Genomic DNA, 25,000 nt, shown 5'->3' with positions numbered 1-25,000 from the left:
CGGTGGGCTCAGATCAGGCTTTGAAGAGGACACAGGTGATGTGGTTCCAAGAATGGGGTGAGTTGCCTGGTGGAGAGAGCAGTCGGTTGCTCCAGGATGCGCTGGGCTCCGAGGTGGGATGAGCAGACAGCATCAGGGACAGGGGACAGTGGCAGTGGGTCCGACTGGAGCACGGAGCCCATGGAGGGGACAGGCTGGAGAGTTATGCTGGGATGAGCTTGCAGGGGACGCTGTTTGCCAGGTAAGGAGCCACGGGCACTTCGTCAAACAGGTTGGGGTTGAGGATGGGGTAGGCCAGGGAAGAGGCACCACGTGTTAGGAGTCTGAGGGGAAAATCCTAACTCACCTCCTCACGTTGCACTTGGGCTCAATTGACAAGGACTGTTTGGTGCTCAATTAAAAGACAAGAGTCACTATAGGGAGAAGGGTGGAGATTGTGGCTGGAGGAGCCACACTCCCGGTATTTCACAGAGGAGGAAATTGAGAGTGATTTTCCTGAGCACTACAGACAATGATGACAGAGCATACATGTTTCTCGGTTGGTCAGCCCGTTGCTTTTTCTAACTCATTCGTTTGCTTATCAAACACTTCCTGCACAGATGAGTATGGACTTATCTAGAGTGAGGAATTTTGGGATGATTGAAGGAGGTCTCAGGCCAGAGGGAAATGTTTTCTTGATCATGATCCTGGCTGTCATTTCCCACTTTGGGGGCTTCTACACTGTGTCCTCTCAGCACCTCAAAACCCAGCATCCCCAAATCAAACTCATTATTTTGACCCTCAAACTTGGCCGACGTTCTCATTTTCTGTTTCTATATGAGGAGCCACGGGTTTTCCAGTTCCCCAGCACATCCTGGAGCAACCGACTGCTCTCTCCACCAGGCAACTCACCCCATTCTTGGAACCACATCACCTGTGTCCTCTTCAAAGCCTGATCTGAGCCCACCGGGAAGTTAGCTCCTCCTCAGTGGCAAATCTACCTGGATTGGTGGGATTATTACATTGCTATCAGCCTTCCCCGCCTGCGCCAGATTCTTCATGAAATCCAGAGGACTGAGTGTCTCCATCATTTGGACTCAGCCCAGAACCAGCACACCTCTAAAATCTCAAGAGATGGCACATGGAACGTGATACTAGATCCTCTTTTACTAACAAGTGAGACTAGGTGGTTGTTCAAAGGTGTTGGATATGGGATGATGAGGCTGGTGCAGCCACAGGGGGAAGCAAGAATGAGACTTGGAAGGAAGAGTTCATTACTCTCACAAGTCCTCATGGGGGCTCATCCCACTCCATGCAGGGCCACAGGGGAAGCACCAGGGTTTGGTTAGGAGACAGAAACAGGAATGAGGGGAAAGCCTGAGCCAGAGCCCTTACTGGGGCTTCCATGGAAAAAGCAAGGCAGAGTTTGAATAATTCTAGCAGGCTCCAGGCTGTTGGGTGGACTCTAGTTGCTTGGCACTTGGCCCTGGAGTGATTTAGGGCAGGGAGAAGATTGCTTTGGTCTGTCAGATAAAGGAGTGAGTTGGGGGTACAGACTCACATGAAAAACGTTCTCCCAATGAGTTCTTTGTAATCTTTAAGAATTGGCTAGCCCTGGGAGAGCAGTCTCTCCCCTGCCAGCAAGCATTTTAAAATGTCAAACATCATAAAATACAAAAAAACAAACAAATAAAAATCCCATGATTAATACAATGGTTCTTCCTTCCCCCTTATTCCACATACCCAATGTCTGATCAGTTATTATCCTCTGCTCTTGCACTATCTGATGTTGGCAGCCCTTTGGAGAATGTGACTTTTTCCACAGAGTTAATGTATGTAGAGAGGAGATGGCCAGCTGGACAAAGCTTGGGTTGCATTTTCTCCACATTGGCTCATTAAGGAGCCATATCTCATCTTTCCTCCAGCCCTTCTGCTCTCAGATTAGTTTCTTCTTTCAGTGTTTCTAAGCCATCTTCAGACTCCAGTGCCAAACCTTCCTGGAAGTTCCTAGTATCTAGGATCCTCTACCCTCTGACCCCCACTGCCCATCCAGGCTCATCTCCCAAATTCCCTTTCCTTAGACAGCATTATTAGTAGTCCCATCACCCAAAAGGTCTTCTGTTGACTGTATCCAGCTATTCAAATGCTGTCCCTACTTAGAGGCTCAGTTAACATTCACACAGTTTACCCTAATCCCCCAAACAGAAATAAATAACCCTATTTCCTGCATCCCATGATACAGCAGTTGTTTCACACTTTGTGGTGATGCTCCAGGGATGGACCAAAGGCGGCAGGATGTAGGTAGGCTAAGCTAGGAAAACTGCTCTGCTCATCTCCACTCTAGTGCCCTAAGTCCCCCTCTGTACTGGGGCCAACTGAAGCTGACACCATGTCCAGGCTGGGTGCCATGAGCCTGAACAAGGCCTCATGTAGGCACCGGTCCTTTGTTCTTCCCTCTGGGGCACTTTCTGATCCTCTGTCCCCTGCAGAAGGCTGAAGCTATACAATGAATATCTATAGGACTCACATTCCTATGGGCTGTCCTGGGGCCTTGGGGCTAGGCTCCAAGAGGGCATCTTGGCGAGTGGATCTCTCCCACTGGCCAGCATAGTGTCACTTTCTTGAGATTACACAATTTGGGTAACTGACTTCAGGTGACTCTCACTCATGTCAGTCTGAGTTCTGAGTTCTGGGCTACTTGTGTCCACCACCAGGTCTTGGGCTTGAGCCACCATGTGGACCTGTACACTGACCTTTGCCCAAAAACGTTCTGCCTGTGGCGCTACCTCTGGTCTACAGTACCCAAGATGGGTGTGGTGGCAGGTGTCTTTACGCTGTGCACCCCTGCTGTTGGCACCCCACCCCCTGTGTTCCAAGTGTCAAGCAGACCTCTTGAGGTGGCTTGAAACCTGTGCTTCACAATGCCAGTGGCCCTTCTGATGTTCTCTCTTGCCCCTATTGATGTGTTGACACTGTGTTCTGTCACATTGGTCTTAAGCCACACTTCATAAGCAAAGAGCAATCCTGGTGGGAAGGAAACCTCTATTCTCACCCACTCACAGCCCATCTCCTATCCTTGCCCCAGGAGGTAGTAGAGGAAGGCAGTTGTGCAGTAAACACTTGAAGAGATCAAGAGTTCACAGACTAGGAATTCAGTAATTATGGCTTCAAACATTGAAGAGAAATATTGTAGGAAGCTTTGCACTTGTTTTGCACTTGTGGTACAAAACTCCAAATGGTAAATCTAACAAGACCAGAAAATGAACTAACAGTTACATTTTCTTGTATGCTCTGGGCAGAGTTGTGCTCACGGTCATCACCAATGAAGGCTGGTGCAGCTTTGAGGGTTGTTAGAAGCCAGTGTTCAGGGTGGCATGGGAATCATGCAGCAAAATATGCGGTGATGTAACTTGCGTTAAAATCATGATTCCAGGAACCTGCAGAGGCAAGAAAACCTTTACTATTTCAATGCAAATGAGTTTCAAAGAACTACAGCACTGTGAGGAAATAACAACATTGCTATCTTTTTCTTAAGGTGGGAGATATAAAGTTATCTAGGAATGGCAATTCTAATAATAAAGAATATGGGGAGCTGGTGTCTAGACCTGAAAAGAAATGGATGCTACTGAGACTTCGTGAAGAGTCTTTTTTTTTAAGACTTAATTTTTTAGAGCAGTCTTAGGTTTACAATAAAACTGAGAGGAAGGTACAGAGATTCCCTATAGACCCTCTCCCCTCGCAAGCACACCCTCCCCCATTATCAACATCTCCCATCAGAATTACCAGAGTTGCCATTTGTTACCAAAGATGAACCTGCATTGACATGTCATGATCACCCACAGTCCATAATTTACATTAGGGCTCTCTCTTGGGGTGGGACATTCTGTAGGTTTAGACAAATGTATAATGGCATGTATCCGCCATTGTTATCATACAGAGTATTTTTTATAAAGACTCGTTATGCTCACTAATTGGGCAATAAAGAAACACCCATTGTTCAAAATCAAGGACTAGGAAATACAATCTGTGCCCACTACAGGGCACCCCTAGTCACCCCTGCTTGTTGGCATGTTTTCTGGCTGCTTTCTACACTATAACAGCAGCAACAGAGAATATATGGTCCTGAAAGTAGAAAATACTTAATATCCAGCCTCTGTTCTAACTCTTCATTGATCAGTCACTATATCTCACATGGATGCATGGATTAGTTTTTACTTTCTATTGGGGAACAGAAATAGAATTTCAAACTCACATGGAAAAAAAGCACATGTATAGTACTCCAGTTGTCCCAATAATTTCTCTTATTGCAAAAAGATCCAGTCTGGGGTCATGGGTTGCACCCCACTGCTGCGTCTTGCTTATCTCCTTCCAACAGGAACAGTTTCTCAACCCCTCCTTCACTTTCATGACTCTGACTTTTCTTTTTTAGTTTTTATTTTGAAATTATTATAGAGTCACAGGGAGTTTCAGAGAGGGCCCGTGTACCCTTTGCCCAGCTTGCCCCTCTGTTACTCAGGGTTCTCCAGAAAAACAGAACCAACAGGGTCTGTGTATATGTGTATATAGAGAGAAGATTTATTATAGAGAATTAGCCTATTGATTATGGAGGCTGTGAGTCCACAATCCGCAGTATGGACAGGCAGGCTTGAGACCCGGGAGAGTGCTGGTGCAGGTGAAGTTCACCCACTGCTGGAGAACCAGCTCCCTCTTGCTCTGAGCGGCTGATCGTTTTATTCTGTTCAGGCCTTCAACTGACTGGATGAAGTCCAACCAGATTATAACGGGCAATCTGAGTACTCAAGTTCACCCATTTAAATGTTAATCTCATTCAAAATACGTTTCAGGTTGACTCTGAAAATTCACCATCACAGCTTTCATGGTAACGACTTACACAGCTGTAGTAATATCAAACCAGGAAATTGACATGGGATCCGTGAATTTTATACCACATTTAAAAAATCAAATCTTTTTAATATAGACAAGACTCTACAAAAACATATTTGTCCAGGTAGCCCTGCCTGCAGTTTTCAGACTTGGCTCCAGGAGCCCTAGGGGTTCAATGACAGTAACTCCTAGGCTGCCCCTGGATGGGGAGGGACCGGGTGGATGAGTCCAGAGCTCCCAGCCACTCCCGATAGAGTAGCTGCTCTTTCGGCTGTGTTACTACGGAGTTTCACTTGGAGGAAGGGCTTCGCTCCTAAACCATTTGGGCTTCATTCTCTAGGCCATTTTATGTCCTCCCTGCTTATACACCTTTTGCCAAAATTTGCCCCAGACCTGCTTCCTACCCAAGCACTTGCTTTGTCTCTTGACTTTGACGTCTACTCTGACCTCCCATTGATCTTTCTCACATGCTCTTAGCATCTTATGCCGTGGTCACCTTTCTGTCCACCTCTGACCTCCAAGTGTCCTGTTAGCTTAGATGAGCTCTTTCTGCTCCATTCTTTAGCCAGAGAGAGCCCCATTTCCCCCTCTGACCACTGATCACCCTTCTTGAGAAGCAGACTGTAGGTCACACACCATCTCTTCTTCTTTTTTTTTCTTTTTAAAATATATCTTTATTGATTTCAGAGAGAGGAAAAGAGAGGGAGAGAGAGAGATAGAAACATCAATGATGAGAGAGTCATTGATCGAGCCCGCAACCCGGGCATGTGCCCTGACCGGGAATCGAACCCCGATCGCCTGGATGCTAGGTGGACACTCAACCCCTGAGCCACTCCTTGCCGGGCACCCTCTCTTCTTTATCAAAAATTACTTCATACAAAATGTCTCCAATAGACATCAGCTATACTTACATTGACAGGACCACAGCCATAGTGGGATATTTCAATAAATCATTTTCAGGTTTTGGTCAAGTAGGTTAAATGAGAAGAATTTAGAGGGCTTGACTGATATATAAATAACTTTGTTTTAATAAGCATTTTGACACTTCATACTCAAAATTTTTAAACCATGCCTTTGATAAATAGATTATGTATTGTTTGCTTTTATCACCTATAATGATTTGATAGAGTTAATGTGCAGTTTTAATTAAAGTAGTGGATACCTTAAAGCTTAAAGAACCTTTACATTTCTAACTGTTTGAAGTCAAAGCCAAAATGAAGACTCTGCCCTCCCCTGCAATGTGGGGCTTTGGCTCCCTTGGCCTCTCCTCTCCTTCTGCTCATCATTTTCATCTTGGTTTGTCTTTTTGCATCAGTTTTATAACCACACTTAAAACAAATTACTTAACCCTATTTCTACTTAGTTTTGATGTTCATCACCAGGCTTTCTGAGTATTTCTTCCACCCCCTTACTGCTTCCCTATTATTGATTCCAGTGAACCAGAGAATTAATAAATATTTTAACTAATATTTTTGAGAGGGAGAACTCAGGTATATTTTCTAAACTTAAAATATTTAGAGACTGATGTCTTTGTGTATAAAATAATTGGGTCACACCTCTTCCCCTCTACAGATTGCTTTCTTTCTGGTCAGAGATTGTAGAGGTTGTTATCAAATCTATCCTTTAAACACTGATTTTTTTTTTTTACAGTATTGAATCGAGTGTGAAATATGATTTAGTTATTATGTTTCTGCATGCAGTTTCTAATTATTTTGTTTAAAATTGGCAAAGCCTTCCCGTGTTTTCATTTCCAATGTGAAAAAGGTATTTTTTATAATTTTCTTCTGTTCTCAATGGTGAATCTACTCATGATGAGGATTTTCCTCTGGCGATGGGACACTTTGCTTCCCCTGTGCTGCAGGTGCTTTTGAAGTCCCCCCATTCATTTAACAACTCGCTTCCCAAATGTGTATCGGGCGTTACATGCCAGATACTGTGCTGGGCACGTGGGCACATTAGTTAACAAAGCAGATAGAAATCTCTGCTCTCACGGAGCTTGCGTTCCAGTGTCAAAGAGAGGCATTAACCAGAATGAAATAGAGAATGTTAAATAGTGGTGAGTGCAAGGGAGAGAGTGATAGGAGTTGAGGTGAGCGATGTAGCAGGGGCTTGAGTTCCATGGAAACACATCTATATATGGTGCCATATTTCTGCTCCAGCTCTCACCATGATGGGCACCTACTGGATGTGTCAGAGCAGAGATGAGACATCATATTTCGATCTCTCACTCTGGCTAGTGTGTTGAGAATCGACTAATTGGGGAGGGCAAGAGCTGAGGAACCCCACAGGAGCCTATTGCAATAATCTAGGAAACACTAGAGCGCCTTGGGCAGAGGGGTTAGCAGTAGAGGTTGTGGGAAATGGTCAGATTTTAGATATATTGTGAAGGCAGAAAGCATTTGCCGATAGATTGAATATAGTGTATGAGATAAAGAGAAGGTTAAGACTGATCCCAGGGTTTTTGGACAGATCCGCTGAAAGGATGGTGTTGCCACGAACTGAGAACTGAGGTGGGGGGTAAGTATGGCAGGTCTGTGAGCAAGAATACGAGCTTCATTTCAGACAAAGAATTTAAGATGTTTATTAGATACCTGGGGGGACGATGAATGAGCGAGCAGTGGATGCATGAGTCTGGAGTCCCAGTGAAAGGCTTGACCCAGAGGTGCATTTGGGAGTCATCAACCTACAGCTGGTATTTAAGGCCACGAGACTGAAGGAGCCCTGTCTGGTGACCGCTAGGCAGGGCCTGAGAATGGGACATTCAAGTGCTTACAGGACGGGGGAAAAGGGTCAAAGTAAAGGAGACTGAGAAGGAGTGGCAGGAAGACTGGAAGAAATGCAGGCAGTTGTGGTGCTGCAGGTGCCAGGGGCGGTGGGGGTGGGGGGTGGGGGGAAGGGAGTGATGCTAGAGAGAGTGATCAGCGGTACCCACTGTGCTGACAGTCGGGTAATTGAGAACTGAGAATTTACCTCTGGGTTTGGCAACAGAGAGGTGGCTGGTTTTTCAGATAAGAGCAGTTTCTGAGGAGTGATGGGAGTGAGAGCCTGACTGGAGTGGGTCCGAGAATTGGAGGAAATTTGAGACACAAGTCAGTCTACTCTTTTAAGGGCTTTTGCTGTCAAAGGAAGACTCTAAAAGGAGTGGTGCCTGGAGCACAAGTGAGATCGGGAGAGGGTTTTCTTAATGGAAGGAACAATATGTTAGTGTGTTGTATTAGTCTTCTGTCGCTGCGTAACAAAGTACCACAAACTTAGGGGCTTAATATACATGTTGTACCTGATGGTCCCCACAGGCCACAGTTCGGTCACCATGGAACTGGATGCTTCTGGTTCAGCATTTTTCATGGAGCTGCCAGCAAAGCAGCACTAGGCAAGGTCACATGACCATGACAGTTGGTTGGATTAAGTCCTTTGCGCTTGTGGGACTGAGGTCCTTATTTCTTTGCTGGCTTTCGGCCAGGGTCACTTTCAGCTCCTGGTGCCACAGTTCCCTCTCACCACCTGACAGCTCATGACAAGGCCAGGAAAAGAGGCTTTCAGCTCAGCAAAGGCTACGCCCTGTGAAAGGACTCCCCCTGATTAGGTGAAGCCCATTCTGCACTAACTCCCTTCTGATGGACTCAGAGTCAACAGAGTAAGGATGTGAATCACATCAGCGAGACCCTTTCACCTTTGCCAGGTAACATAATATAATCTAGGAGTCATAGCCCATCACCTCTGTCACATGCTATTGGCTGGAATCAAGGTGCAGATTCTGTCTGCACCCTGGGGTGGGGATTTCACAAGAAAGTGACTCACTGGGAGTCACTGGAAGGTGTGTCTGACATAGACATCTGTGGGAATAATGCAGGGGAGAGGAAACATTGGGTGGCATTGGAGACACCCAGGGAGAAGGCTGGAGCAATGGCCTCGAGTCAGTGAGAAGGGCGGTCAGTGCACAAGCAGAGCACCAGGCTGAGCTCCGGCTGCAGCCAGTCCATGTTCTAGTACAGGAAGGGAGGCAGGTAATTGGATGTAGTAGCTGTATGTGTGCAGCCGCAGAGCCTCGGGAAGCCTTTCTCCTTCCACTTCTGTGTTCTCAGTGAGAGCAGGAGCAGGAGCATCAGCTCGGAGGGAAGATGCAGGGGGAGGTGGGGGGAGATGCAGGTGTTATGTGTGTTCACATTTCTTATCATCTCGTTAATATATATTTATCTATTTATTACAATGCACTTACGTTAGCGCTTCAATTTGTTCTGTACTGTCATCCTATGGAGGGGGAAGGAGAATCTATAGGGTCAGTGTTGGAGGCCACTGGGGATGAATGGGTGGCTGAGGGCTCCATCACGGGTGGTCAGATGCCAGACTGGCACATTGCAGGTGAGCAAGGTGACCCACTCAGGTCTGGAGCGAAAGGGAGATCAAAACCCAAACTGAAATGCATGCTGAAAGGAAGCTGCCTGTTTGGGGTTGAGCAGTGGCAGGCTGGTGGTCTCATCCCATGGCTGGTGGCACTCAGGCATTGAGGATGCATTTACCAATGGCTTCAGCTGGAGCCTCCAACGCTAATAAACATTGCATATTCAATATTTTCATTTATGGCTCATAAACACAAGGCTTTCCTGACTTACAGACTGCATATAATGCCTGCATCACAATGCCGTCTCCCCTACACCATTGCCCAGGTAATTAGTTTTATGGAGTTTTGCCATTTGGCACATCTCCTCCCTTTTCCAAACACTCCTGGGGATATCTGAACTGCCGAAAAAGACATCTTACCCATAGCTCTATGTGGAACTCAATTAACAGGAAATACTCCATAGTACGAATACCAAGCATTACCTGCATAGCCTGAAGAGAGAAACCAATTCCTGGCCAGCCCCAGGCTTAGAAATTGATCCACCTCACCCACAGCTGTTGATGTTTCTTTATTTCATCCCCAGAGTGGCACAGAAGACCCTGGGAGAGGCTTGCTTCTTTAGCCAAGCCACACCCCCTCCAAGTTTCTCTAGAATGCCTTGTAGCCCTGGTTTGCATCCCTCCTCTCTCTAGACCCATTCTGGACACATCCCACCAGACCTTCCCCTGCCCCAGGAAAACCCTCTCAGAACAGGCATCTCTTCTCTCTGCAGCAGTGGGCTCGGCCTCCCATGTGGTCTTCATTTGCTGCATTTAGTGAATCATGGATGGCGCAGCCCATGGTGTGTAGCCCAGCATGATCTGTACCTGAACCCAGTACATCATGTCACTTGCTTAGTGACAGTGAAGGAGGACTTATCTCCCTGGTGGCTGCTGCTTTGTTCCAGTCTTTCTCTCTACCTTTCTGTTGCTCTCGGAAGTCACTTTTGGATCCTCTAGGGGGTCTCAGAGCTAGGAAGGCCTTCTGTCACCCTGGCGAAGAAGAGTGCTCCTGTGGACTGGCCAAGCTAAACACCCTGCATGGCACTGTGTACACGCGGCTGGCAGGTCTCACATGTGAAACAACAGTTTCCAATGAGGACCTGCTCCGCCACCCCAACCCCCTGGGGCTGAGGTCAGCTCTGCAGGTATCAGGGTAGAGTTTCTGACCTTTTTTAGTCAACTGAGGGTGACTTGAGTGGCTCTATGGGCTTCAAAGAGGCCAGTAGGCCTCCATTGCCCTGAAATTGTACAAACTTGGGTAATCTGACCTATTCCCTGGCTGTCAAGGAAGAAAGTGGTTTGGTTTGTATAAGGAGCTCCAGCATCCAGGGGGAGGAAAAAGATGGACCTGTCTAACCCCGCCCCTGGGAGCTGGCCCTAGAGAGCACTGGAGGTGGTGTTCCAGGAGCCAGGGCCATGCATGTGCTGAAATGAAGCGAAGCTAAGGGAACAGTGCCAAGGCTGAGCCAGGCCTGGCACAGAAGGAGGGGTGTTTGACACAGCATGTGGTTCATGGTGGAAGCCCCTCTTAACCTGACTTCGCCACAAAGTTTGTTCAACAAATATTGATTGGATATTTATTGAATACATCAGGCACTGTGCTGGGCTCTGCTGGTCACTAATGGATAAAGCCTCCTTCCTGGCAGTGTTTACAAGGCGGTTGTGTTCAGAGAACCATTGCTGAACGTGTGACCAAGCCTGGGATCCTGGCCTAGGGCTTCCCTACCACAAAGTGGGTCCAGTCCTCGCTGCATCATGGACACACACTGTTTGTGCTATGCTGTGCTAGTCCACAGTAGCGGCACCATGTGGCAGCTGGAAGCTAGCTGTAAGGGGAGTGGACCGTGAGGGCCTTCCAGCTCCCTTTCACCAGAGAGGAAGGGTGGGAGCATCCTAAGCAGAAGGAACAGCCTGTACAAAGGCCCAGTCTGAAAGGAACTGGAGGGCGGTGGCATCAGACTATGGGAAACAAGGCATTATATGTAAGCCTTTGTCCTGAAGGCAGTAATAAGAGCCAAGACTGAACAGATGAGTCAGGCTGTGGGCTGGAGAGTGGACAAGAGTGGTGCAGGGTGGGTGTGGGGAGGCCATAGGAGTGGTCATTACAATTTTAGAATATGCACTCCAATAATAAAAAAAAAATTAAGCAGGTGCCACCCAGATAGGTGTTTGTTTATTTGTTTCTAAAAAATATAGTAATATATTATGTGCTTTATAAAGTCTGTATATATATAAAACTAATAATATTGATGTAAAGATGAAATAATACTTAAAATATTTTGTGTTATTTTATTTAATTGTTCAAAAATATTATTGAATATGCTCATAGTGTCTCCTTTTGTAATCTATAAATTCAATTCTAAGTCCAGTTTATTTCAATATTGACTTTTATTCTTTGTCCATTTCTAGAAAAGACATTTTGTAAAGACATGTAGATCCAAATGAAAGAAAAATGTCATTGGCTGTTTTTTCTAAATCATGAAATTTGTTATTTCAGTTTCATTCACCAAATAACAGGCTTTTGTTGCGATTTGGCTAGTAAATTTCTATTTTCCTTCATGCCAGTCAATTGTTCCTTAAAACAAATCAGAAGGTATTGTAATTTTGTTATTTTAACAAATGGATTAAAAATGAAATACTTAATTTGAAAGGTTTTAGACAGGCTAGAACATCACATTTTTCCTTTTTTAAAAAAAGTATGTCTACATGGTACGTTTAAGAAGTAAAACACGTATCTTTTTTGGCAACAAAATTGTGTTAACCAAGCACACCAAGGCAGCATGTCAGGAGGGTGAGAGCTGGAGCACTGCCCTGCTGCAAAGTCATGCCAACCGCTCCCTGCAGGCACCTTGAATTCTACAGTGACATGTGGTGCTGAGAGGTGGTGAGACTGGTCTGAAACTCAGGAGGCAGCAGTGGAATGGGGCAAAGTGAATGGATTAAAGTGCTTTTTCAGGGTAATTTTGACATAACTTGCTGGTGGGTAGGGTGTGGGGTAGGGGGGAAAGGTGGGTGTCAGGATGACTTCTGCATTTCTGGTTTGTACTCTTTGTGGGGTGGTGGGGCCGTGCCCTCAAGGAGGGGGCACAGAAAGGAGATGCAGCTTGCAGAGGAGGTCCCACACTTAGGTTTAGGCCTGTGAAGTGTGAGCTGCCCCTGAATTGCCCGGGTGGGGCTCCCAGGCAGACAGCTGCATATGGAGGTCTGATCTGGAGAGGCCTCAGGGGCTGGCTGTGCGCCCAGGGTCTGAGGAGCAGCCTCTGCCAGTGGGCAAGCTTTCTCTGGCTCTTGCTTCTCTTCCTGGATGGCATATTCTCCCTAGATATTTTTCAGTCTTGGAGAGACAAAATGCAGAAAAGAGGGACAAAGGACTGCCTGGGGTGCAGGCAAAAGCAGCTCATCATGTGGCCCAGCCTCAGTCACCAGGAGCTTGGTCATCAGTTATACAGTGGAAGCTGGCTGACCTTGTCATCTGCATATAGATTTCCCTGGTGAACCTCACAGTGAGCGATGACCTTGACCGAGCATGATGGTTGTTTGGTCCTGTGATCCTGACATCTGTCTGCACAAGATGATCAATATGCCCGTTTATATCCCCATATACATAGGCCTCTGCTTGGAGCTCTACCATGTACAACCCCCTTCCTGGCAGTGACTTGCGTTTGGGGCAGGTCAGACAATTTCTCAGTTGTGTGAGTGTGCACATATGTGTGTGCCTGTGTTCGTATGTGAGGCACAGTGTTCTACTGGGCTAAGACTGCAGGTCGTGGAATCTGATGGCTGTGTTGCTGACCCAGCTCCTCCTCTTCCTACACGCATTTTCTTGTTTCATTTACGTAACTCTCAGCGCATGGGCTCCCTGATGGGCAAGGGGTGAAAATGCCACACCTATTACAGGAATCTTTGCACATGCAAAATACTTACCCTAATGCTTGGCATGAAATAACCCATTACTACATGTAGGTGTCCATCCACCCCCAGGTTGTATAAGGTAAGTTAACAATGTTGCCTTCATAGTCTGCCTTCAAGGCCCCCCCTTCCCACTGGCCACCTGCCCTGGGTCCCTGATGGTCTGCCTCTCTAATGAAGTATTTTTATGTGCTTATAAGCAAGAACACGTCTCTTGTCCAACACCATGTGGGGCAGAATTTACACTGCTGTTCTCTCACGTTGCTGGAGGAAGTTTCCTTCGCTTACTGTTCCTTCATCCATCAGTTATCCCCCCCTCTTAGTCTCCTGACCCCTACAACAATAGGCCAGAGATGGTGTTTGGTGGAGGCTGTCAGGGAGCTCACAGTCTGAAGGACAAGCAGACTTGTTCAGACTAATTCCGGGTCAAGAGACAGGGCAGAGGAGGTCCTGGGGACACAGAGCTACTGAAAGGTGGCAGTGGCCCCAGCCCTGGAGCGTCACTCACAGCTCATAGCAAACCTGAACTGCTCTTCCTGCAGGGAGGTGTGGGGAGCCCGGCAGCTGGTTTGGAGGTCAGGGGGCGATTGGAAACGTGGGCTCATTTTGTGGGAACTAGAGAAGGGACAGCAGGATGGGGTGGCATGGACGCACCCTGCATTCTGTTTTCCATGATTTGGAAATCTCTCTGCCCCAGAAATGAACACAGCCCTCCTCTGACTCTTTCCCAGCAGTTGACAGTGAATTTCTGTGGACTGGCCACTGCGTGCCCCTCCAGTCGCATTTCTTTCTCATCATGTCTGGCCAGCTTTTGTCCTGGCGACGGAGGTTTCCTAGTTCTGAAATGTCTCAGCCTTGCTTGTGTTGTTCCATTTTCTAGACGGCTAAGCAGCTCCTCCCTTAACCCGCCCCTCAGGTCAGCATTCCCGCCCGGCCTGCCCGTCATGACCCGGGCCTGTACCTCTTCTCCGCTCGCCCACAGCACCAGGAGTGGGTCTTCGTCACAGCACTTAGCAACCTGTGTTGCAATGTTGGCTTTTTTGCCCACTTGGAGAGACGCTGAGCTTCTTCTCAAACCCGCTGGATCAATGTGCGAATGAAGGCAAGTGCTGTGCTGGGCACCAGGCGGGCTCCTATTCTTGTCGATCCTGAGGAGCGCAGCAAGTGCCAGGGGCATCTTGGCCAGGGCACGTCCAGAGCTCACTGTCCCAGCCCCTTTAAGGCAGATGTGCTGTAGGACCGGACTCAAGGAGGGGGACATTTCTCTCCACCCCTAAGCCCTCTCTTGCCTGATGGCAAACAGACGAGTGCTATTTGCTTCCAGACACCCCGTGCCCTCGACCTTTCCCTCTGCTGTTCCCAACTCTATCATAGCTGCATTAAGTCATCTCACTGCATTTAGCTTGACTCGACTGACTGGAGCTTTCACAAGCAATTGCTTTTATCTAAAATTTGAAGAACTCACTTTGGTAACAATTTTTATTCTGGCTGTACATTTTCAAAGCTATTAACTATACTTTGTCCTCAAAATGGAGCTGAGCCCTTACTAGGGGTCAAATGCTTCTTGGGGGTAAGTCCAGCTCTGGGAAGGCAGTAGATCCCTCCTGCTCTTGTCAGAGCCTGGAGTGAAATGGGGGTACATATTTCCAGTCCCCCAGTGGCCTGCCTAACCTTCACTTTGTAGAGGTAGGCAGTTGCCACTGGCTCACTAAGTGTGACTTTACTGGTCTCTCTTTCTCTTATCAAGTATCAAAAAAAATATGTGGACCCAATTCTGTTGCTCAGCAGGACTCTAAGCTAGTATCTGTGAAGAGCTTACCTGATAACCCTGAACTCTGGGAGTGGATTAGGTGGGTTTTCTCACTTGAAACGTTTCTGAGCCATTGGAGGAGATGAGTTTCATGGGGGCTTCTCTGTGCTCCTGAAACCCTGCTGCCAAGGCCAAGGCTGATTTAGCATCCCAGTGAACCGAAATCCTAACCCTGTCTGTCTCCTGGCTCCTGGGCCCATTGGGCCACCCTGAAAGCACAGACCAGAACATGGGTGTGGCACTGTCTGTGTGAGGCTGTGTGGCACAGGATATGGACTGTGTTCCAGGTGTAGGTCACCGTCTATTTAGTTTTGGGAGGATCCTATTAGTGCTAACTGGTGCTCATTGAAATACTAGCGAAAGTGGGTTGGAAACTGAAAATATATAGATGCTAATGATTATAATTATGATCTCTAAGACTCAGAGCTTGAGGATGGAGATGCTGCTCTTTAACTCAGGCTAGATTGTCCTTGGCTGACTCCCTGGGCGGCTGGAAAAGTGCTAGAAACTTGTCAACATCTCATAAAGCTTACTTTTGTCCCCTCCTCCCTCCCCTTCTCTCACTTACTCAACAGCATTTATTAATCTGGAGGCGCCTGTTTCTAAGGTAGGCATTGTGGAGGGGTTGCAAAAACCAGTGCATTGCAGCTAAAACGGCCTCAGGGTGGTTCTGCCCCCTCCACCGCAATCGCTGGCTATCGGTGCACGTGGCTTGCATTTCCTTTCCTCTGTGAGGGACTGAATTCAATTATGTACCCAGTTTCCAAGTCTGAAACATGGGGACCCAGTTTCCAAATCAGAACCATGAGGACTGCTTTCGTCCCATCCCACCAAACCTGAATAATAGAGGATGACTTGTGGCAATATCCACATCAAACTCGGATCCCAGCCTGGGAGAAAAAAGAAGGCTGGGCATGGACAAAGAGCATGTGACATGCTGAAGAAGACGAAGAATAAATTGCCCAAGACATAAAAGGAAGGGAATTGCATATATTGTAACCTAATCTTCTATAAATAAGGCAGACTTGGCTGTTTTAATAGACTCCAGAAAACTGAAGAGACCCAAAGGGAGAAAGTACTGGTAATAAATGAGATGCAGATTTGGGAAGAAAAGCAGACAGTAGCTTATTCCTAGTGAAAGCTAGAAGCTGGGGTGTTTTTCAATTAGGCTTAAATTGGAGAGGCCCAGCCAGGCGGAGTGTAGGGCAACAGAGGGGCCGCTCAAGCTCTCGGCGCCTCAGGGAGGGTAAAGGGGCTCTGAATGTGAATGGGCCAGTCAGCCTCCAGCAGGGTCTGGCTAAGCCCCAGTCTCACCTGTGAGCCCAAAGTCGGATAAGGATATGGCCTGCCCCCAGCTGCCAAATCTGAGGAGGGGACAGAGCAGAGATGGGTGGGAGGGCTGGGGGAGAGAGCTGGAGTCTGGACTATGGGACACTGTGAGAATGGGAGCTGAGCGAGTTCAGAAGCGTGTGCATGCTGGGTGTAGGCAGGTGTGCAAGGTGCACGCTCTGCTGGGGGCTGGGTTTGAGGGGGTGGGCTTTTCTGAAGGCCTTGAGGCTGAGTCCTAGGCAAACTGTCCCTGCAGGTCTAAAGGCCTTGCCCTGAGCACATTTAGTATAACTGTTGTATTTGCCTCATAGGAGATGAGCTTCTGTGCAATTAAAACAACTGGAGGGCAATGGCAAAATAAGGCTGGGTCCTGCGCAAGTTGATGGTTTTCACTGTTTATTTCAGAGCCAGGACCTCTGGGCAAAATCAGCAGGAGGAAATGGATCTTGAGACAGAGAGTTATGGCAGCAAAACATGGTATGGGTTGGGGGTGGGGAGAGATGAGGCAGAAAGGCTGGTGAGAAGACACCAGACAGGGTGAGGAGGGCTCTGGCCACAGCAGGGGAGAAGCATCGCAGTATCACACTGGGGGCGTGGATGCAGGGAGATGGCTCCCTGGGAGAGGATCCCGGCTCTGCCACTCGCGGCTGGGTGGTCATGGGCAAGTTACTTCAATTACTCATGCCTCAGTTTCCTTATCTGTAAAATGAGGGCTGCCATGAGAATTAAATCAGTCTATCTTAGCAAAATGTTTAGGATACTATCTGGTACACAGTAAGCCTTGTATAAGTGTTTGTGAAAAATATAACAATAACATTTAAAAAGAAAAAAGATGCCAGAGCTCATTCCCTGTGAGATGGAGCTAAGAAAATGGAGAAGATGAGTTGTGTAGCATGGGGCCGGGTGAACTGGAGGAACCGGACCATCACACGGGCTCTGCTTCCCAGGCCTGGAGGCAAAGCCCCACCGGTGTCACCATCAAGTCCTTACTGCCCTGAGTGAGCTGCAGTGTTTGAAGTGTTTTCTTTTTGTGCCAAAATTTGAGCAGAAAGCAGAGGATGATGAAGTGCTGAGGCTGGGGAGGCAAGAGATAGAGTGACCTCTTCATGACCTTATAGGTTCATAGATAAGCCTTGGCCTAAAACCAGTCAACCTACCCACCCACCAACTAATCAGTCAGCTGGCCAACCAATCATCAATCAATCAATCAATCCAACCAACTAACAGCTCAGCCAGCGAACCAGCCAACCAGTTAAACAACCAACCAATCAACCAACTGACCGATCTGGTATCTATTTTAACAGCAGGCAACTGGAGATGCAATCCTGGGCCAAGAGAGAGGAATTCTACTTGGATATGCAGGTTTCCCCCGTGGCCACAGCTGTTTTCCTGGACCTTGGAATTGAGACCTGGAGCTTCTGCTCCTCTAGGCCAGGGCCCCTCCTCCCTCTCTCCGCCTCTCTGCCTAGCCTCCCTCAGCCCCCCAGCTTCTAATGGTTCTGTAGCCCAGAACCACGAGGGAGCGTGCGGAGCTCCGCCTCCTTCCTAATGACTTTCTCTTGACGATGCTGTTAGGAGTAGTTGTAAGACTGCGGGGAGCCAGCCTTCCAGAGCAAAAGCTCCTGACAGTGGATTTTGTTTCTGGAAGGAAATTAATTGAAGAGCCGTGTGAAAGGATGGGAGAAGAGGGCAAGGAAGTGAGCAAGCAAGAAGCGAGAGCCAGGCAGCCCAGGAAGAAAGCGGGCACTGGGCGGGGATGGTGGAAAGTGTATAACACTTTCTGATAATTATGATCAAGATTAATGGTAATAATATAATTAAGTCACCTTAAGACCTTGGCTATATCTGTGCTCATCACTGTGTGAGCATCAGCCAGCTGTTGAGGGGCTGTTAGAAGCTCCCGCTAAGCCAGAGAACCTGGAATGAAGATGAATTTCCCTCTGGAACTCGCTCCTGCTGGGCCCAGCTAAGGCCGTGAACTCTCTCGTGATTCCACCACCTGGCATTCCTCTCCATTTGTCCCCACCCCCACGGGAGTGCTGGCACAGCAATTCACACATGTCCCTGCCTTGCCTTCCTGCCCTGGCCTCAAAGATTTGGAAAGGAGGAAGCTCTTAGACATCCTCTGGGAAAAGGCCTGTGCACTGGACCCACCCCCCCGCCCCCACCTTCCCCAGCTGCGCCCCAGGAACATGCCAAACATCCACGCCTGGAGCAAAGACAAATGATGGAAAAGTGGGTGTCAAATCAGGAGCAGAGCCAGTCTGGAATTTGTTTTGCCATTGTTCCTACCTTTTCTGTCTCCACCCAAAGGCTGGGGGGCCTGTTAGCTTTGGGGAAGGAAGCTCAGCTTCTCCTGAACCCTGATGCATCCTCACGGGGAAGAATCACAGCAGAAATATACCCTCAGGTGGGTGGGTTAGCCCAAGAGCAGGGCCAAGGACGGGTGAGGAGCCCGTGTGCGCGGACAGCGCAGCGCCTCCCGAGTGTGATGTCGTGGGCGCCTGCGTCCAGGCCACATGGAAGGGGTAGGAAATAAGACATGTTTGTGAGTGCCCGCACTATAGTAGGGAGAATGGGGTGAGTGACATGGGCCCAAAACAAAAGTGGGAGATGGATGAGAAAGAGTGGGGAGTTGAGGTTGGTGGCATGGAGCTGTCTCCGTTAGTGACATGTTATACTTTCTGTCTGGATGCTTAGAGCCAACCAGGAACTTGTCTCCAGAATGTATAAAGAATTTCTATAAATCAGTGAGAAAAAGACAGAGAACCCATTAGGAAAAATAGGAAGCAGCCTTAACAAAAGCTATGCGAATAGTCACATCTGAAAAGGTGCAAACTTTAGTAATCAGAGAAATGCAATTTAAAGTCACATGCACTCGTCAACGTGGCTAAAAGGAAACACCACGTGCTGGTGGGAATTAGAGCAACGGGAGCTCTCAGACTCCGCTGGTGGGAGGGGAAAGTGGTACAGACACTTTACACAGTCACTGGGCAGAGTCTACTAAAGCCGACTGTCCACGGACGCCGCAAATGAGCGGCCTACTCAAGGTACATACCCAAGCGGAAATGAATATTCATGTGCACCAAGATAGAAAGAATGTTCATAATGGCATCATTTCCCAGAGCCCAGCCTGGAACTAACCCAAATGTCTGTCAGAAGTATCATGAATAAATTGTGGCATAATTGTACAATGGAATTCTATACACCAATGAAAATGAATGACTCATTGCCACACCTAACAACATGGACTAGATGGAAAAGCCCACATGTGTATATGATTCCATTTACACAAAATACAGGAATAGGCGAAACTAACCTGTAGTTTTGTGAATCAGGGTGACGATCCCTTCCAGGGAGTTAGTAGTAACTCAGGAGCTTATGCAGAGCTTCTTGAGATGTTTTTACTTTGATCTGGGCCATGGTTGCAGGGATAAGTTTTCCTTGTGAAAATTTATTAAGATGAGCCCTTAGAATTTGTATACTTCTTTTGTATGTATATAATTCTTCAATAAACGCATTTATTTAAAAAGTGCATACAGTGTTTCATCTTGTGCCTTTCCACCGTGACCTGAGTCATGGTGCGGCTATGAGCAAAACATCTGGGCCTAATTGCCCCAGGGTACCAATCCTTCTATCCGGAGTTATGTGCAAAGAGCCCTCTCGAGGACTCGCCTTCCTTATTTGAGAAGTGAGAGTTTGCATAAATAATCTTTAGGCCCACTTCCTTGGCCTGCCATTTGTGACATCATTGCCCGACATTGAAATGCTTGAGTGTGACACAACCAAATTAGATGGAGGTGGCTGTACCCATAACATCACACCTCAGAGGCACTGTGCTGTCAGCAGGCACAGACATCCTTCCCGTTGGGGTTCTGTCCTGTAAGCTGGATGACCTGGGACGAGTGGCTGTCCCTCCCTGGTGCCGTGGGTAATGGGCTCCTCCCAGTCCCAGCACCACACTGCTTCTGCTCTAGAGAAATAAACACATTTTCTGTTGGTAGTGGGCCCCAAACAGTACTGAGCCCCCTGTTCTAGACATTAACAAACTGACTCATGCCCATCTCCTAGCTTCCTCCAGCCATTCCACTTCATTTTCAGGCCACTTAGTCCATTTTTCCCCCTTTTGTCCTTGGTTTTCAAGACAGAGCATTTGGGCTGAGCCCTATTTGGTGACAAGTTGTCAGAACAGCTCAGGCCTCAGTTCTCTTGTGTGATTTAAGCCAAAAAAAAAATTCCGACTGGGGAAATTAGATGGAGGTGATTGCAGCTAAAGTGCCTCTTATTGAAGCTTTTGGAAAACGTAAATGTCATCAGTCTTGTCAGAGCTGGACATGGGAGAAAATAGCAGGACTGTGGACCAGAATACATGCTGGGACTGCGCAAACTTGGAATTAGCCTACCTATTTGTTATTATTATTTTTCTCATAAGTAGTAGGGTGGGAGAGGAAGGAGAGGAGAAGAAAAATAGGAGGGCAGAGTAGGGTGCGGCGAGAACATGGGTGAAAAATACTAAATGTGAGCATTTATTCCTTCTGTTTTTTATTCCTTGTAAGCACTGGCAGCATCCCTGTGACTCCCAGACAAGTGAGATGAGAGTGGCCAAGAATTGACAGCGTGACGCTTGGCTGGGAATTGGCATTGAGGACAGTGGACTAGGTGGGGCTGGCACAGGAGCCGTGGGCACCCTGGCCCCTGTGCTGTCATCACAGCAGTCAGAAGTTGGCCAGGTCACTCGATGTGCCCTTGTCTCAGTGACAGTTTAGGAAGCGCACGTGGGAAGAACCTGTCCATCAGTCAAAGACCCACTGAGAAGTGACCCTCGGTGGGATACGAAGAACATGATGATGCCACCTTGTCCTAGCAGGGCAGGTTGCTAAGAATCTGGAACTGGGACTCTGAGGAAAGGCTGATGTGAGCCAAAGATCTGTAACCTGAAGGAATTATATTTATGGAGGTGAGTTGACACTTGGGTCTAAAGCCCATAGACTAGAAGATGAGAAGAAAGGTCAGGTGACATGTGAGTTACTTAACTGGAAACCAGCAGACATGGAGGTTGGGGCATCTCTCAGGCAAGGCTCAGAGAGCTGACCTTTAGTGCAGAGGTCCGGGCTGGCGATGGTCAGCTCAGACGAGGGCAGGCACAGTCAAAGGGAAGGAAGTAGAACCCAGTTCTGGGTTCTGGGGAACAAGGTATAACCTGAGGAGCAAAAGCTGAAGCTCAGTCTCTGAAAAGTAGAGGTTCAAGTTTGGAGTGGGGGCCCAGTAATAAGGTTACCTCAAAGAGCTCTGGGAGAGTGATCTGGGGGTCCTCACAGTTTATCTCTCTGAGGATAACATCAGTTCCCCCTTCTGTAGAGAAGGGAGACTTTATTTGGGGGTTGAGTAACTACAGCTCCTAAGGTGAGCAGGAGGCAGGGCTCCTTGGTGAGGTCGCATCTAGTCACTACACCCTAGCCAGAATGACTTTTCTTAGATCCAAGTAGTCCAGACAATCAAGAGCTTTAAATGCAGAGCAGGGAGTAATTGTTTCTGGGAGGGCGTTAGCGATGATTTCGTGGAAGAGAGAAAACTCAGACTCAGCGTCCATCTCCCTCAGTTGTCAGGGATCGAGAGCACACGACAGTACCTAGAATTACCTTCATCACGTCATATCTGCATTTAGTTTAATGGCTCAATTCCCCTTTCAAGGACTCACCTTCCCTATTTGAGAAGTGAAAGTTTGCACTAAATAATCCTTAGGACCACTTCCTCAGCCTGCCTTTGGTGACATCATTGCTAGTGTTGAAATGCTTGAGTGTGACAATACCAATCTTTGTGTTTCCTGGATTAATATCTGCTTTCCCAGATGTCTTGAGGGCAGGGAATCTGTCTCTCTTTTTCGTAGCATATATATGGCAAAGGAACTGTCATGAAGGAGGCACGAGATTCATATTTATTGAAGGAATGAACGAAGAGCGGCCGCTACTCTCTGATACCTACCTGTAGGTTTGAGCCATGAGGCCATCAAGAGAGCTTCCTCCCCGCCCCCATCAAGACATTTTGTTTTCCTCTGAGGCTCCTGGTGTCTGAACTGTGTTTCTCAGGGCAGGTGATTTTTAAAGCAATTGATTCTCCATTTCAAAAATGGTAAATCCAGAGGCAGATAACCTACGGCCTGAGTTAGATGTCCGTGGAGGGCAATCCGGCTTCAGTCGATAGCTCATGTGACTTATATTCTCTCCCCACGGCGGGAGGAGACAGCTGCAATGTGCTGTCCCTGGACAATGGCCCTTGTCCCAGCATCAGGCATATGTCTCTGGCAGCAAAGGCAACACCATCCGCAGTCGCTGTGTACTTTCCTGGCCTGAGCCACCCGCAGTCTCCAAGGCGGCATCCTGTCCCTGGACGCCCTCGCTGACTCCCAGCCCCTAGAGTGTGGTTCTATGACCTCAGCCTTCTCAGAACTGAAACCAGGTCAAGTTCCCAGAGCTTCTCTTCTGGGGCCCACGTTTCTGACTAGAGAATTCTGCCAGCCTGAGCTCAATGGCCCGATGCTCTGAGTGTCCCAGGCCCCTGGGAGAAATGCATTGAGGTCTTTCTTTCTTTCCTCTCTCTCTCTCTCTGTCCCCCTCCCCCTTTGTAAATCATGGCCCCAAGGGCACTGCTATGAGGCCCCCAGCCCCTTCCTAAAGCCAGCTGATTACGTATCGTCCTGCAGGCAGAGACCAAGCAAGGCTGGCGAGGGGGCTGATCCTGTCAGGCCCTTTTTGCCAAACAAGCAAACACAAAAACAAAACCTCTTGAGGCTCTGAATGGGTTTTGGAGAGTTCTGTGTCCCATCCCCACCCAGAGCACCTGCAGTCACTGTGACTTTGCCATCTGCAGATGGCTGGCAGGCTGGGAAGAGAAGGACAGGGTGAGTCCCCAACATTACTTCTGCCCTCCCACTTTGTCCTGCCCTTCCTTACATGTCTTTCTCCAACCGTCTGTGCATTTCCTCCTAGTATCTCCCATCCCCCGTGAGTCACCTCCTCCACTTCGTTCACTTGCTGGTCATTTCCTGCCAGCAGACTCCTTCCTCCTAGCCCAGGCTCACCCAGTCTTTATTCTTTGAACATCTGCCATGGTGCTCTCCTGAGGCCATCTCCCCAGGCCCAGACTGACCATGTCCCTCAGGATGAAATAAGACGTGGTGATGAGCTCCTATCACAGTTGTTTTTCACCCTGACCCTGTGGTCAGTTTTATCAGTTTCATTTTCCAGATGAGCGCACCGAGAGGGGTACTAACTCTCCAAAGTCAACCTGCTTGGGAACAGCAGTTCTTTGTCAAGAACTTCCCAGACCAAGTTTAATGCTCTTACTCTTACGTATCAGCTGCCAAGGATGGGCAGGGAGATAACATGGCTGGTTCATGTCATGAACTTTCACCTAGAATAAAAAAATCAAAGGCTGTGCCCCAAGCAGCATTTCCATTTGTGACTTAGTGTTTCGAGGCATTGTCTCCAGGCAGCTCCTTTTCCTGTCCGTTGAGCATTCCCCTCAGCCAGCAATGGCAGTGGGGGTGGAGGGCAGGAACCCCTACTGCCCCACTTTACGTTGGCACAGTGGAGGGAGTCTGCAGTCAGATGGGGGAGAGGAGATGACCCGGCCAACAGCCACCTCAATTAGCAAATGCACTTGAATTGTTAAATTCATTATTGCAGATTAATTGAAAACCGAGAATGAGGCTAGACAGCACCGCTTAATTGCACGACTGGAAAAGCCAGCCTCCTGGCCTGGGAGATGCAGGAGGCTCCCGAGGCTGCAGGCTAAAACCTTGTTTTCTCCCTTTAATCTTCTCTTGAACTGATGAACCTGAAGTGTTGCAAGCCCAACAGAAAGCTTCCTTTATTGCCTTTCTTCTGTAGCACTTGGCCATTTAAACTAGGCCCCCTTGAAAGTGGGCTCTGTTGGAGCCCAGCTTTCATTTCAGGCCTCTGGGTTTGCATCGCTATTAACACCCTCAGTGATGATTTGTTTCATCACAGGCCCCCTGTCCCATAAGCAAGCACAGGGTTTGGCCGACTGGAGGTGCTGAGGGGTTAAATGCTCACATCATAAACAGCAGGGACAAACAAACAAACAAAACAAAACCAGGCTCATAGAAGCAGAGACCAAAAGGATGGTGACCAGAAGGGAGGGGTTGAGGAAAAGTAAAAAGTGAAGGGGAATATAGTCAATAATATTGTGATAAGTTTACAGTGACAGATGACGACTAGAATTAGTGGGGTGATCCCATTGTAAGGTATAAAAATGTCAAATTGCTATATTGTACACCTGAAGCTAATATAACCAATATAAGATTGTATACCAACTATGCTTAAATAAAAAATAATAATTAGAAGAAGAAAAGTAAAGAAAGAGTGAACACATTAGAACCAGGTCAATTTTGGTTTGAATCCAGCTCTCCTGCCTATAAATTGTGAGATCTTGTTTCTTGGAGCATCACTTCTTTTTTTCTTTTTCCTCCTTAAATATGTTTTTATTGATTTTAGAGATAGAGGAGAGGAGAGATAGACACATTGATGAGAGAGAAACATCGGTCAGCTGCCTCCTGCACGCCCCCTACTGAGGATCGAGCCCACAACCCGGGCATGTGCCCTGATCGGGAATCAAACCAGTGACCTCTTGGTTCATAGGCTGATGCTCAACCACTGAGCCACACCGGCCAGGTGGAGCATCACTTCT

Source organism: Miniopterus schreibersii (genome assembly GCF_964146895.1).
Source record: "Miniopterus schreibersii genome assembly, chromosome: 4".
In the NCBI taxonomy this organism is placed as follows: Eukaryota; Metazoa; Chordata; class Mammalia; order Chiroptera; family Miniopteridae; genus Miniopterus; species Miniopterus schreibersii.
This window is presented reverse-complemented; position numbering follows the sequence as displayed.